The following is a 15,583-nucleotide window of genomic DNA, read 5'->3' as shown; positions in this document are numbered from 1 at the left end:
GAACAGATTTGGATGAACATACACTAAATGGTTGTCACTTTGTTACAACATATAATAATGATAGTATGGCAATAAACTATATAATAAATAAGAAATGGTCAATATTTAGACAAGACCAAAACATTTACAATATTTTGGGTGCCCGTCCCAAAGTTGTGCATAAAAAAATATATGAATTTTACACAAATATTAGAGAATATACCAAAAAATATTTCACAGAATGAAGGATCCATGCATAAATGTGTAGCCTGTCCACAGTGCCCTTATATATGTACAACACCAACACAGTGGTGCAGCGGTAGTGTTGTCACCTCACAGCAAGAGGTTCTCCAGTTCAATTCTTGGCTAGGGTGCCTTCTGTGTGGAGTTTGCATGTCCTTCCTGTGTTTGTGTGGGTTTCCTCCTGGTGCTCCAGTTTCCTCCCATGTCACAAAGACATGTGTCTGGAGTGTTTCTTCCCGGGCCTCCACTAAAAATTGGCTTTGTTCCAAGTCAGACTTTCCCGGTAAACAAATGTTAAATAAATAAATAAAATAAATAATAAGATTATAATAGTAAAAGGGCACTATAACTGTCAGACAAATAGTGTGGTATATGCTGCTATTTGTAAATTATGTCAAGCATACTATACTGGGAAGACTGAACTTCATCTGAGATCAAGAATATATGAACATCTTTATGACATGAAAACAGCAAAAATGTCTAATGCTTTATATAAGCACATTTCCTAATATACAATCACACATTTCAGTTTATAATATTGGAGAAGGTGCATGCTGATTTAAAGGGTGGGATGTGACAAACCGTTTTAGAACAAAAAGAAGTACGTTGGCAAATTTACCTGAATACTACTATGTATCCAGGTTTAAATGATGTAATGTCTGTAGCAAGTATTTTATAGTTGCATGCCAACTACAGCAAAAGATGATTTTAAGGTGTTTTGCATGATTAACTGCATATAGTTTTAAAGGCAAGTTCTTATTAAGAGTGTAGTCATGTTACAGAGCTTATAAATGTACCTTCATGTGGTGATTTTAAATGGGTCTGAAGAAGTATGAATGTTATATACTGCAAACGAAAGCACTTATCCTATGTATTTTTTAACAGTTTTTTAATAGAATATTATTAAATTGCAGACAATTGTTGCCTTTATAAGTTTTTATCATTAAAATGAAGAATTCTGCTGCAGTTTGGTTCATTTATGTATTTGGATATCTAAGGAAGTATTTTTTGCTCTTTTTGCCCTCACTGTCTGTCAATCACTAGACCCCTCCCAGCCATTCATCCTCATTCATTCCCTATCACTGAGATGAGGGTTAACTGGGAGGGAGGTATCATTTTAAACAGTCATCAGGTGTGGTTCCAGATTTTCTGGTCATGTCCTTAACCCCACAGATACTTGAATAAATGCCAGAGAGGGACATGTAATGGCTGATTGCAGACTTCTCCTCTCTTTCATAAGGGGTGTTTCCTTCAAGCTGCCCTGCTCTTCCCACTGAAGCACAAGTAGTTCCTAATTTATTTTGATCACATCATGATTTATCACATGTCTTGTACAACATTTTAAATAGCAAGATGGTTTGTCTAAATGTTATTCAGAAGAAGTTCATAGGCTCATAGATATGTACCAGGCTAACGACTATCAGGGCCTTTATTAGCCTAGCCATGCAATCCAATCCAATTGGGTCCCCATGTTTCATGGGTATTTATTAAGAGGGGGTATGTTAGTTAGGAAGTTTCTAGAGCTTATGTGGGGGGATATATTAGCTTAGGCATTACTGTCTGCCTCTGTCTTCACAGGTTCATAGATTAGTACTAGGCTAAGTGCCCTTGTGGGCCACTTTAAACCTAGCCAGTTATCCCACATGATAATCAAACCCTGCACCTTGTGTCTGTAAGGTAAACACCTTAACCATTATGCCAAACTTCCACCCTTCATGGTATTCCCTCTGCTGCATCTACCTTCTGTGTCTATCCGAGACATGGGGCCAGACCTGGGGTGAATTTCAGACTTTCATCCATTGGTCAAGGTTATGGTTAAATATGGTTAGGGATGGTTTCTGCTTTACATGGATGGGAAAACTGTTACAGAACATGGGGATCCACAATTATCTGTGTTATCAACATGCCTTATTTATGTCACAAGCAAAATTTAAATCCTTGGAGATAGTGATTTTGATGCTCTTCATTTTGTGGATGTGCAAAGGTCCACCTGAACTGAATCCAAGGATGCCTTGTAGGCCAGGTATAGATCATGTCTCAGTAATCTGTAGGAGACTGAGTATAGAGATAGGACTTTAAGGTGATTCATATACGACAATGTGTTTATACCCTGGATTTTCCTAGTAAAGAACATTTGTGGGCATTCCTACTGTTGCATATGTAGGGTCAGATACATGTCAATGGGGGCATTATACTCAATGATGGGTCTGATAATGGCCAAATAAAGTGGCACTATGACTTCCTTGGACCAGAATACCATGCCCTTACTTATAGGCTGGGAGGCACAGAATGATTTTCTTACTACCTTGGCCACATGTTGGTCAAAAGTGATATTACTGTCTACATACTGTATGTTCCCAAATCCCTGACTACTAGGTCAGCTTTTTGGGGTGTCTCATTGATGGAGTAATTAACCTGAGTGGTAGTTTTCCCAAAAGGCACTATAATGCATTTCTTGGCATTGAGTTTTAATCCATGACTTTGGCACCAATCATTTGTCTGTGTTGGACCCTCTTGTAAGATGTCTGTGTCATGGGAGGAATCTGTGATAGATATGAACAAAAACAGGGAGGTTGTGGATTAAGTATATATGCATTAATGTTTTGCCACTGAGTTGATTTTTCTATCAGATTATTAATACTTTTTTAGATTAGTATGAGTAGGTGCATTATATGTATTTTTTTTATATATTTATACATCATATGCATATAGCCACTCTTATACATTTTACATGTAGTAGCTTTAAGAATGCAGAAAGCTTTTAGCTCATTTTGAATGTTGGGGATCAATTAAGTGTTTTAAGAGGGTATATAACGTGGGTCATTATTATATTGTTTTACTGGAAGTCTGAAGAAGCTTTATCCCAGATGCGAAAGCGCTTACTATATTAAAGCATTTTTTATTTTAATCTACTTACAGTCATGTTTTCTGCCTCTTTTTATTTATTTTGAGAATCTGTGATAGCTCCCAATTTGTACTCACTTGTAAACTTAGTCAGCCAAATGCCCTTGACATTAGCCTTTACCTCCAAGAAGTAGATACCAAATAGGAGTGGTCCCAGCATGGAACCGTGCGGTACCCCACTGATGACTGGTCTCTTAGTGGAGGTGGTTTCACCAGTCCTGACTTCCTGGGTCCTGTCTTTGAGCCAGTTGGTAATTCAGTGAGTTATATAGGTGTTTATGCCTAGTTCAGCGAGTCTGTCAACTGCACGTGAGAGTGGTATTGTACAGAATGCTTTATCCAGGTCCAGGTAGGTGGTATGCAGCATTTTTCCCTCATCCATTGACTTGAAAACCTTCTCAAAGAAGTTCACAAGGTTTAGTAGGCATGACATTCTCTTGGCAAAGCTAGATTGTGTTGGGTCCAGTGTCTGAAGGTTGTCTATGTCTTTGTTGATCATCTCCATGGCAATGCATTCCATGGCTTTGCATATTAGACTAGTCATTCAAATAGGTCTGTAGTTTCCACTGAGTTTGAGCTGAATTTCTCACCAGCATATTCACTACATCATTCTCATCAGTGAAGATCACACAATTGACCTCCAGTTTGGTACACTAATGTGTGCCGTCTTTGAAGTTTCAGACAAACTGTAGAAGGCCTTTGAGACTGTCTTTAGCCTGTGAGGCTAAGTTGACCTTGTAATTAACCTTGTTGGACTTAATCAGTCTTCCTAGTTTCCTGTTTAGTTTTATTAGAGTTCTCCTACCATTATGGCAGTTGCTCTTCCTGATGTTAATCATGACTTTTTTCCTGTTGTTATATACCTTATTAAGTTTAGGATTTTACCAGTGTGGTTTGTTTTTAGAGTTTGTTTTGAGCTTACTTCTAGTAGGTACAGAAGCCTCTATACAGCCATTTACATGGTTGTACAAGGTCTCTGTGAACAATTCCACATAGGTTGTTGGAAACTCGGGTTGGAAGGGGCATTGAATTTTGACAAATTATTGCTTAAAAGGATGCAGGTTGCTTTAGAATAGATCCTAACTGTTACAGGATTTGTTGGGGTTAGTGATATGATTTTTAGTTTGAAGGAGACAGCATTGTGGTCTGATAGTGCAGTGCTCTCCAGTATTGTTAAGTACCAGCTCCAGCCTGTTTAAACCACTTGTGGGTGTAATAAAATCCAGGAACTATTGTACCTGCAAATATGTAAAGTCCAGGGCATTGTCCTGTTTAACCAACTTATAGATTGTGACTCCTCAAACCTTTGCCCCTGTCGGTGAAGCTGATGGTCAAATGCTTGGAAGACAATGAAGCCTTGACTGTCAGAGCACTTTCTGCAGATTTAAGCTATGTCTCAGTAACAGCACAGATGTCTATATTCTTCAGAGCTTGTAGGTTGTGGAGTTTCTTGTTTTGGCTCCTAGCATTGAACAGTAATACCTTTCAGTTTCTTTGGGTTTTATTTACTATGTCGGTAGGTTTGTCATTTTGGCATTGCCTAAAAAAGACTCTAAGGGGTGGATAAAGTTTTACCCAATATTGGGAAGCCTAGGGGAGAGAACTGTGGTCCAGCCTTTGCATAGCAATGTAATTTGTTAACCATATCCTCCCATGATGACAAATATTGAATCCTCCTGGAAAGACACAAGAAACTAAGCCAAGTCAATCATCTTTTATTTATACTGTGGTATCATTCTTGGTGAAGGTAGAATGCTCTCAGTGCAAGGCACATACCTGCCTGAGACACATATTCAAATATATCAAAAATGTCTTTCTTCATAAAGTCCAGGGGAAAATGTCTCGGATCATTAATGCCCACATGGATTATAATAGAATCAAACTGGTACCTGTGGAGTAGTAACATGAGTGTATGTGAAGCTTGGTGGATCCTGGCTCCATATAAGCAAATCACCATTACCTTTCCCTTGTTCAGTCTGGTGAGTGGGGCATCTGTGTGTCATAGGACTTTTTCACCTTCTTGCATGCTATATTCTTCCCATTATTAGTCCCCAACATGCTCGCTTCCAATCACTGGTAGCTCAACCTATCTTATGAACATCTAGATTTGAGAATTTTGATACTGAATACTACACAATTTCATGTTGCACAAAGCAATGTCCTTTAATCTCAGTGGCATCTTGGTCCAGAACAACTGAGGAAGGGGTAAGAAGATATAAAATCTGTTATCGTCAGTATGATTTGCAGTTTATTGAATTGCTAGCATATATTTTAATATAGTTGTATTCCATTGCCTGACACCTAGCACTGTTCAACTTTTTTTCTCTGTCAGTATATCTAGAATTAATGCCGTAGAATGTCCAACATACAAATATCTGTGATATCAGGGACTGTCAGTCAGGAATTGTGTATCTATTAGAATAATGTTTAAAGGGTGGGAAATTGTTCCATTATTAGGAGTCCATCTGTTTGACATAGCAGTCAGGGACTTCTTTTATCTTGGTGTAGGCATTCTTTGGTGCCCAGAGATACTTACCTAGCCCATGGGAAATCTATTGTAAAGGCTCAGTGACAGAGAGTAGAAGGAAAGCATCCAATACACCCCAGGGTTGTTGACTACAGCACCAAAAGTAAGTATCAAGTTTCTTTCAAGCAATGTCAGGGGTTACATCTATCTCATTAGGACAGCAATGCTAATCCAGACAGTAAAAACAGATGGAGTACAGTTACTGCATCTGCAGAAGACAAAGTTAAACTTTAAGGATTCCAACAAGTTTGGAACAAGAGATTATAAAGTGAATTCCTGCAAATGTTCAGAGTAGGAAGATTCTGTCCAAATACAATGATGCAGTTTTATAACTGTGTCAGCAGGGAGGAGACAGAGGTAATTCTGTAGCTGCCATCTGTCTGGAATTCATCAAAACTTTGGAATCAGGCAAAGAGGACGTGAGTGGGAACCAATCAGTGGAGAGGGGGAAATATGCTATTAGAAACCAAAACATTAAATGCAAATATGGAGTATGAAACTCCTGGCATTGCCAACAGGCAGAAGTCACTAAATCCATCTCCCAAAGTGGGTGCATAAGCAAGAAACCAACATCCCCCCAGCTCTTCCAGCACCTGAGAAAATAATCAGGTCACCTGAATTGTAAGCAGAACTTTGTCTCTTTGTGCCACAGAGCTGGGGAACAACATAACGTTTGGAAAAAATGCAAATAAATGCGTTAGGCGAAACATTAATATTTTCATGCACCTACTTAAAATTTTAGTTTTGTTGTTCTTTTGTTAGTTTAAACAGTCTTGTTTTACATTGGTTACTAATTATTGATAGCTCACTCATCTGTATATTCTTTGTCACACTACTGCTGACATTCAAAACAAAATTGTAATTCAAAATTGTAAGCCTGTTTCCTACCTTTCCTGTAATTAGTGTTCCAGATACAGATTTGCTGTATCCAGGACTATTTGTAAGCTTCTGACCCCAAGCCTTTCTGTGTTGGAGGGAAGCCTTCTAGTTTATCAGTGGGAGTGGTAAGCACTAGGTAACCTGTCTACCACATAAGGAGTGGTTCTGGCCCAGAATTTGTAGTTATTGGCCATTTGGGCGGTCTTCCATCTCTCTCTCAACTTTCTGATTTGAAGGCCTGCATTGCACTTGTTTCTGTCCTGTAACTCCTGGGCCCATCTCATTTGCTCACTCACTTTTACTGTATTTGTGTTTCTTCCTACTTTATTTTGCTTTTGCGTCATCTTAAAAGTACGCAATTGTATTTATTACTGCTTGGTGTAACTCATTCTAAGCCTTTTAGTTTAAGCACTTGGGCTTCAGACCAGTTGTTTTATATTAGGAAGGTTTGTGGTCTGCACTGTGGTGGCAGGACAGGTAGCTTACATCCTTCTAAGTTGGGAACTGCTGATTGAGGGCTCAGTGTCTGTTATTCTAAAAGTGCATTAATTCTGTTTTAAGCACTTGGGCTTCAGGCCAGTTATTTTACATTAAAAGGGTTCGTGGTCTGCACTCTTGTGGGAGGAGAGGCTGGACTCTGCCCTTCTAGCTGGGAATTTCTGGTTAAAGGCTTATATTGCCTGCATATCTAAACTGCTTCTTACTGAAATTGGTACACCTTGTTTGCTGTGGCATAGACTAGATCCAGGCCTGCTGAATCTAGCTTTGTTTGTATAACCTGAGCACTAATCCAGGCATTCTTTAAAGTATTCAATTGTATTTATTACTGCTTGGTAGTAACTTGATTAAAGTGTAGCTATCATTCTAAGTCTTTTGGATTAAGCACTTGGGCTTCAGACCAGTTGTTTTACATTAGGAAGGTTTGTGGCCTGCACTGTGGTGGCAGGACAGGTAGCTTACATCCTTCTAAGTTGGAACTGCTGACTGAGGGCTCAGTGTCTGTTATTCTAAAAGTGTATTAACTCTGGTTTAAGCACTTGGGCTTCACACCAGTTGTTTTACATTAAGAAGGTTTGTGGTCTGCACTGTAGTGGCAGAACAGGTAGCATACATCCTTCTAAGTTGGGAACTGCTGATTGAGGGCTCAGTGTCTGTTATTCTAAAAGTGTATTAATTCTGGTTTAAGCACTTGGGCTTCAGGCCAGTTATTTTACATTAAAAGAGTTTGTGGTCTGCACTGTTGTGGGAGGAGAGGCTGGACTCTGCCCTTCTGAGCTGGGAATTTCTGGTTAAAGGCTTATAGTGCTTGTATATTTGCACTGCTTCTTACTGATATTGGTACACCTTGTTTGTTGTAGCATAGACTAGATCCAGGCCTGCTGAATCTAGCTTTGTTTGTATAACTTGAGCACTAATCCAGGCATTATTTAAAGTATTCAATTGTATTTATTACTGCTTGGTAGTAACTTGATTAAAGTGTAGCTATCATTCTAAGTCTTTTGGATTAAGCACTTGGGCTTCAGACCAGTTGTTTTACATTAGGAAGGTTTGTGGCCTGCACTGTGGTGGCAGGACAGGTAGCTTACATCCTTCTAAGTTGTGAACTGCTGATTGAGGGCTCAGTGTCTGTTATTCTAAAAGTCTATTAGTTCTGGTTTAAGCACTTGGACTTCAGGCCAGTTATTTTACATTAAGAAGGTTCGTGGTCTGCACTCTTGTGGGAGGAGAGGCTAGACTCTGCCCTTCTGAGCTGGGAATTTCTGGTTAAAGGCTTATAGTGCCTGCATATTTGAACTGTTTCTTACTGAAATTGGTACACCTTGTTTGCTGTAGCATAGACTAGATCCAGGCCTGCTGAATCTAGTTTTATTTGTATGCTGCTTGTTTGTTTGCTTGTTATTTCCCTGAAACACTAATTCCACCTAAAGCGGCTTTTCAGCGCTTCTGTGGATCCCTAGTGATATCTGCATTGCTTACTGTACTTATTTCCTTGTTTCACTTGAAAGAAAGTTACTGTTTGTCGTTTTTGCATTTAAGTTACCTGAAACACATTGCATTTAAGTTACCTGGCACTTGCTCACTAAAGCAATTATATAAGTCAGCACTAAAATATTAAAAGCACTACACCCTCACAAATTCCCCTTGAGTACCTCGTTCCCCATTGGCCCTTTTTTTCAATTATAAAGGAATTCCCAATACTATTCTAGCATGTCCAAAGGTCAGTTGTCAATCTCCTCTCCGGTCCAGCTGGTGAATCTGGGAAACTTGAGGCAATGTTACAACTGCCTCATGTACACAGACAACCCTCTCCTCCTCCCAACAAATTCCAACACATGTGAGAGATGCAACCATATAGCCATACTGGAGGCTAAGCTCTCTCAACTCAGTACTGGCGAAACCAGTCAGGAGGAGAAGGAAACCACACTCACTACAATTCCAGTCTCACATAGACCTACCACAACAGCAAACCAAACACATAAACACACAAAAACATACTCGGAGGCTCTAAATAAAAATCTGCCTAAGCAGCAGAGACCTCCAAAGCAGACACCGAAGCAACCGCTACCCCAAAACAAAACACATGCAACACATAGCTCACAAAGCCAGTGTGCCAAACAGTCACAGCCCTTAAGGCTAAACAACACACCTGATACACTTGTAATAGGTGACTCTATCATCAGGCACACTGACTTCCCGCTCACCAGGCTGAACAAGGAGAAGGTCACGGTGAGCTGCCTGTTGGGTGCTAGGATCCGCCACATAACACAAGCACTCAGGTCACTCCAAGGCAAGTACAAATATGACTCAGTCATTGTCCATGCTGGTGTGAATGACCTGAGACGTACCTCCCTGGATTACATGAAAAGAGACATAGAGGAGCTCTCTGAGCATGTAGCCCAGGCCGGTATGACCCTGACCTTGAGTAGCATCTTACCCTCACCAAGAATGATGCCACAAGATGATCAATTTCAACAATTGGCTTAAGTATTGGTGTCATTCAAAGGGGATCCAATGCCTGTCAGCCTGGGATGACATGCTCGAGAAGCCACGATGCTTCGCTAGGGACGGCTTGCACCTGTCACCCCTGGGCTTTTGGATATTGGCAAAGGCTCTTGCTACCCCCATAGTGCCTTTTTTAGGCAAGGCTCAAAAGACAAACCCACCTCCATAGGTATCACAAGGGATAAGAAACTAAGAGTAATGCTACTCAATGCCAGAAGTCTAAACTTCAAGATGCACGCACTCGAAACTCTCCTTAGCATGGAGAACATCGATATCTGTGCAGTTACAGAAATCTGGTTCAAGGCTCCCGAGAGCACCCCAGCACTACCAGGTTATACCTCATACCATGCTTTTCGGCCCCAAGACTTGGACCGTACCACAAAAGGAGGGGGAGTATCAATATTCGTCAAAGATACCCACACCTCCAGGTTGGTGGCACAGCACGAAGCATCAGAGACTATCCATGTGCAACTAACAGTAGGTAAAACTGCCTTCCAGTTTATAGCCTGCTACAGACCACTCTCCCAAACCCAGGAACCTCACTTGGCCTTCCTGAGAACACTGGAAAATATGAAGGTCTCTCCAAACACCATTATATTGGGCGACTTCAACTACTCAAACATAGACTGGGAGCATTACTCTAGCTCCAACACCCTAGCCCAAAGGTTCCTAGAATTTATAAACTCAAATGTTATGGAACAACTTGTTACCACTCCCACAAGAGGGGAAAACATACTGGACCTGATCATCACCAACATGGGGACTCTATGCTCCAGACCAGAAGTGTATCCCTCACTGGTAAGATCAGACCATAAACTAATCTCACTGGATATTCACATCCCGACTCCACCCCCTGCCATGAAAACCACAGTGAAAAACTTCTCTAAAGCAAATTTCACACTCCTCAAAACCAAGGTGGAATCCTTCAAAGCCCCCGGGCCTGTGGAAAATACGGCCCAGACCACAAAATCCTTTATAAACGCATTCTATGAACACCTTCAGGAATGCATGGATCATGCAATCCCAAATAAAACCAAGACTCAATCATCCAGACGTCCTGTCTGGTGGACCCCAGCCATAAACAAACTATACAATAGAAGGAGGAAGCTACTACATGATAGAGCAAAATCCCAAAAAGGGAAGGCATCTCTGATCAGTATTAGCAAAAAACTATGGGCACTCATAAAATCGTCTAAGGCCAGCTTCGAGAGAAAAATTGCACAGGACACTAAGGATAATCACAAGGCTTTCCTTAGTTATGTTAGGAACCTGGGTGGGAATTCCCAGATATGCTCAGAATTAGTCCAAAATGACAAAAAATACACCAAACCCACGGACATTGCTAACATCCTAGCTGACAGGTTCAGCGCAAACTTCTCCCCCCCTCCCCACCAAAAGGGCAAATATTTATCCCAGCAGAGTGCTGCCCCACTGACATCTCAGATGCTCAGGTAAGAGCTGCCCTCTCCAAAGCAAAAAACACAGCATCAATGGGACCAGACAGTGTCCCGGGCTGCGTCCTACATGAACTCCAAGAAGAGCTACACCCAAACATAAAACTACTGTTCAATCTCAGCCTTACTACAGGATATGTACCCAAAGAGTGGCGTACAGCAACAGTGGTCCCTCTCCACAAAGGTGGTGCCTCAATGGATCCTGGAAACTATTGCCCCATAAGCCTGACTAGCTTGGTCTGCAAAGCTATGGAAAGGATCATCATGGACCTCATAAATAAAGATATTGGGGACCTACAGACACTGGATCCTACCCAGTTCGGCTTTGTTAAGGGCAGATCCTGCCTCTTAAACCTGGTTGATTTCTTTGAAACAGTCACCAAGGCCATTGACGAGGGGAAGGTGGTCCACACAGCCTACCTGGACCTCGCAAAAGCCTTCGATACAATACCCCACTCGGGCATTATAGATAAGCTCACCAGCTTAAATCTAAACTCCTATGTCACTAGATGGGTTGCAAACTGGCTCAAGGACAGAACCCACATGGTTAGAATTGCTGGAGCCATGACAGACTCCAAACCAGTTACAAGTGGCATCTCACAAGGCTCAGTCCTGGGACCTCTCTTGTTAGGTATATATTTCTCGGAGGTACAGGCCAACATGGAAGGACTGTGGCTGACTAAGTTCGCAGATGACTGCAAACTGGGCGCCATAATCGACTCTCCAGTCGACACAAGCATCCTCCAAATGGGCCTCATAGAAACAGACAACTGGTGCCAGAGCCATGGCCTCAAGCTAAATGCCAAAAAGTGTATAGTCATCCCCTTTGGCAAAAACAAAGTGCCCACAAATTACCACATAGGTGGTACTCCATTAAGTACAGAAGAAGTAATTAGGGACCTGGGGACCCAAGTTGATAGCAATCTCTCATTTGACAACCACGTGGCCAAAGTGGTTAGAAAAACATTTTATATAGCCCACCTAATCATGAAGGGATTCACATCTAGATCAGGGGAGGTCATTGTGCCTCTTTACTCATCCCTCATCAGGCCCATAATTGAGTACAATGCCCCTTTCGGGATGTACCTTACCAGACACCTGTAGCAACTGGAAAGACTCCAAAAGTACCTCACCAAGAGGATCATAGGGCTCAAACAGATGCCATATGCTGCCTGGTTAAAGAAACTCCAGCTCTACTCAGTGACATACCGCCTGCTCAGAGGCGATCTGTGCCTGACGTATAAAGCCATGTCCAACCCGGAATTAATGGACATGCTGCACCTCAGAAAATCCAAATCCCATCGAGCTACGCGCTTGAGAGACTTGAACCTCAGCACTGAAATAAATAGGACATGCTGGAGGGACAGATTCATAAGCCAGAGGCTCCCTTCACTCTGGAATAAAATCCCAGTCCAGGTTAGGCAGAGTCCCTCATTGACTCTCTTCAAGAGGAATCTTGATGAGTGGATGGGAGATCGTAGGTTTACCCCGGGTATCACTTCTGTGTCACTGTTAGACAGGCACAGTATACTAACCTCAAAAAAGGGCATAGCAAAATTAATTTAAAATGGGTGGCGAAATCCAAACACACTCTGGCTAGGCTTATAAATGCCCTAGGGCAGATAGCCTAGTATGAACCTATGAACCTATGAACGGTTCATTATCACCAGTTCATGTCCTTAAGTCCTAGAATGGAATCAATGAGAGACAGAGTGAGATAGAGAAACAGTCTGTGTGTGTGTGTGTGTGTGTGTGTGTGTGTGTGTGTGTGTGTGTGTGTGTGTGTGTGTGTGTGTGTGTGTGTGTCTGTGTGTGCGTGTGTGTTCGTATGTGCATGTCTGTGTCTGAATGATTGTGTATGTCTGTGTGTCTGCATGCATCTATGTCTATGTCTACTTATCTCTCCCAGTATATATACATTCATATATATATATATATATATATATATATATATATATATATATATATATATATATGGATACAGATATATATATATATATATATATGGATACAGATATAAATATATGTGCACACAAGCGTTTGTCAATATTATATGAGTACAGAGTCCTACACTGTCTAATCTGATTATATTTACATGCAGTAGTTTGCTTTCTGTTGGATTCTCCTTGTCACCATGATTTACTCACAGGTTACTCTATGCTTGTTTAGTAATTATGTATTAACTATGATTTTTGTCACCACTTCATACTTTTTTTGCAGGCTTTCAGCTTCTTGTTTAAAATATATAGGAAATGCTTTCATTAAAAAATAATAATAATAATAATAATAATTTGTCATGTTTTGGCATGACACTAGAAACCATCACACCACTCATACAGGAGGTGATTTCCCTGTACCAGACAACCCCACTAAACATAATGCAGGCTTATGTTGCACAAACTGAGCCACAAGTTAGATAACTGAAAGTGTGTGCACAAGTATTCCATTTGCCACTGCAGTTATCCGTGCAAATCTGTTTTATTCTGAACTAGCATGGTTTTGTATCTGTATTTGAATGATCCAAAAGTAGTTCTCTGTTACGGAACTTTGTGATTTAATGTTTTCATGCTCTTTCATCTATTTCTATCAGTATGTCAAGGTGGCTTTCTGTCAGTTCTGACACTCGAGCTAGAGCCTAAGAAAATGAGGTAGACAAAAGTCAGATATCCTAATTAGATGCACTGCAAATTATTTGCAATGACAGACAGCCAAATGGAACAGATTACTACTCCAAGATGCTCATGATATTAGATGGTGATATGCTAAAATGTGGTGACTATAATTAATTAATTAATTAATTAATTAATTAATTAATTAATTAATTAATTAATTGTTTTAATTAATGAATGAATGAATTAATTAATTAATTAATTCATGAATTAAAGAAGATAATAACAAGTTGTTTAAGTCACTGCAGCTCAGTGAATCGTGTTTTCTGATTGTCTTGAAAAAAAATATTATTTTGAAAATCACATTCTCGGGACAGCAGGTTTTACTTGCTAGGAAATTATTTTTCTGGCTCACTTGAGCTTGACCATCACATCTTTTTCAGTGCCTCACCCACCCATTTGTTCACTTTGCTACTGATGTAACTGTCCATATTACCATTTAGAAGGCTCCCTGCTTCCCCGAGATGTGGGTGTAGGGAGTCAGCCTCATCAAAGAAGCATCTTACTGCTAGATAGTGTGAAGTGAGTGCAAGGCACACAGGTGGCTGTCACTATCACACATAGAAAATTTTTCTTCTTATGCCTTGAGTCCCTGGCAGAGCTGCATGCTTGAATATTCAATAAATCCAAAGTTGTCCTTTTCTTTCGTACGTCATTATGACCGGCTTATACATTTTGTTTCCATGTAGACCCCAGCTGACAGATTCATGGTCCTGGCATTAGTTATTAGTTTCCATCATATGCCAATTCAGTGACAAAAAGTCCCACTCCCTACCTGAAGAGAGACAGCAGACCATGTTATTCTAACTAACATTTCCTGGTTAACTTTTGAACCACCTGAATCATAGATAATGACTCTGTGACAACAAAGCTGATAATAAACTTATTTCTTTATAAGAATGCCTTTTCATAAGAAATAATTTACTAAAATCTCTTTGAAATAAACTGAGCTACTAACCAAAATTAATGTATTTTTTTAAGGTTAAGCTTTAATGTAAATAAGCCATTTTACTTAGCGTTACTAGTGGAATGCAAAACTGGAATATTAAGCTATAAAGTGTCAATCTGCCATTGTGCTACCCTTGTGATAATGTAATCTGTCCTTTTATAGTTCTCTTTTTCATTCTCAAACATCAAAAAATAACTTTGCTAACATTTACTTATGAAGTTTTGAGCTTATCGATATATATTAAAGGGCTAGTGACCTGACATTTTTCAGCAGAATGTAAAAAAGTAAAATAGTAAAAAATAAAAATAAATAAAAACTTAAGAAATCTGATAATATATATACAGCACTAACTGTAAGAAATGTAACATCTCTACAGGCAAGTGAGAAATTAATGTCAGTGTTCCGTGCTGTAAATGTCATTAACTAGCTTACAACCTACTGTGGGTATTCATTGTGTTGGCTTACTTTCATCATTTGAGTTGCTGCTTCTTAATGAAATAGGAAATACTTTCTGACCCAACCCCATTACTAATGCCTTTCTGGGCAGGATGTTTATACAGTGGAGCTAATATGAAATGCTTAAATAAGAAACAATCAGAAAGTGTTTCTCTTGTTTCTGTAACTTTCATTCATCATTTTGGAAGCTTCCTGCCATTCCTAAATTTAGGCAGTGCAGAATGCAACATTAAAGGGCTGCTGACACTTCAAGAAAAAAAAACTGGAAATGTAACATTTAAATGCAGTAGTAAGCTCCAGTCACTGTTTTTTATATTAATAAGCTTGTTATTTTCCTCAGAGTATATATACAAACACACACACGTGTGAGTTTGTGTGTGTGTGTGTGTGTGTGTGTGTGTGTGTGTGTGTGTGTATATATATATATATATATATATATATATATATATATATATATATATATATATATATACATAGATAGATGTCAAGTGTTTGAAGTATTAAAATGTTGAGCACTAAA

Source organism: Protopterus annectens, chromosome 4.part1, assembly GCF_019279795.1.
Source record: "Protopterus annectens isolate FY-2018-M chromosome 4.part1, PAN1.0, whole genome shotgun sequence".
Lineage (NCBI taxonomy): Eukaryota > Metazoa > Chordata > Ceratodontiformes > Protopteridae > Protopterus > Protopterus annectens.
The sequence above is the reverse complement of the archived record's forward strand: the minus strand, read 5'-3'. Positions refer to the sequence as shown.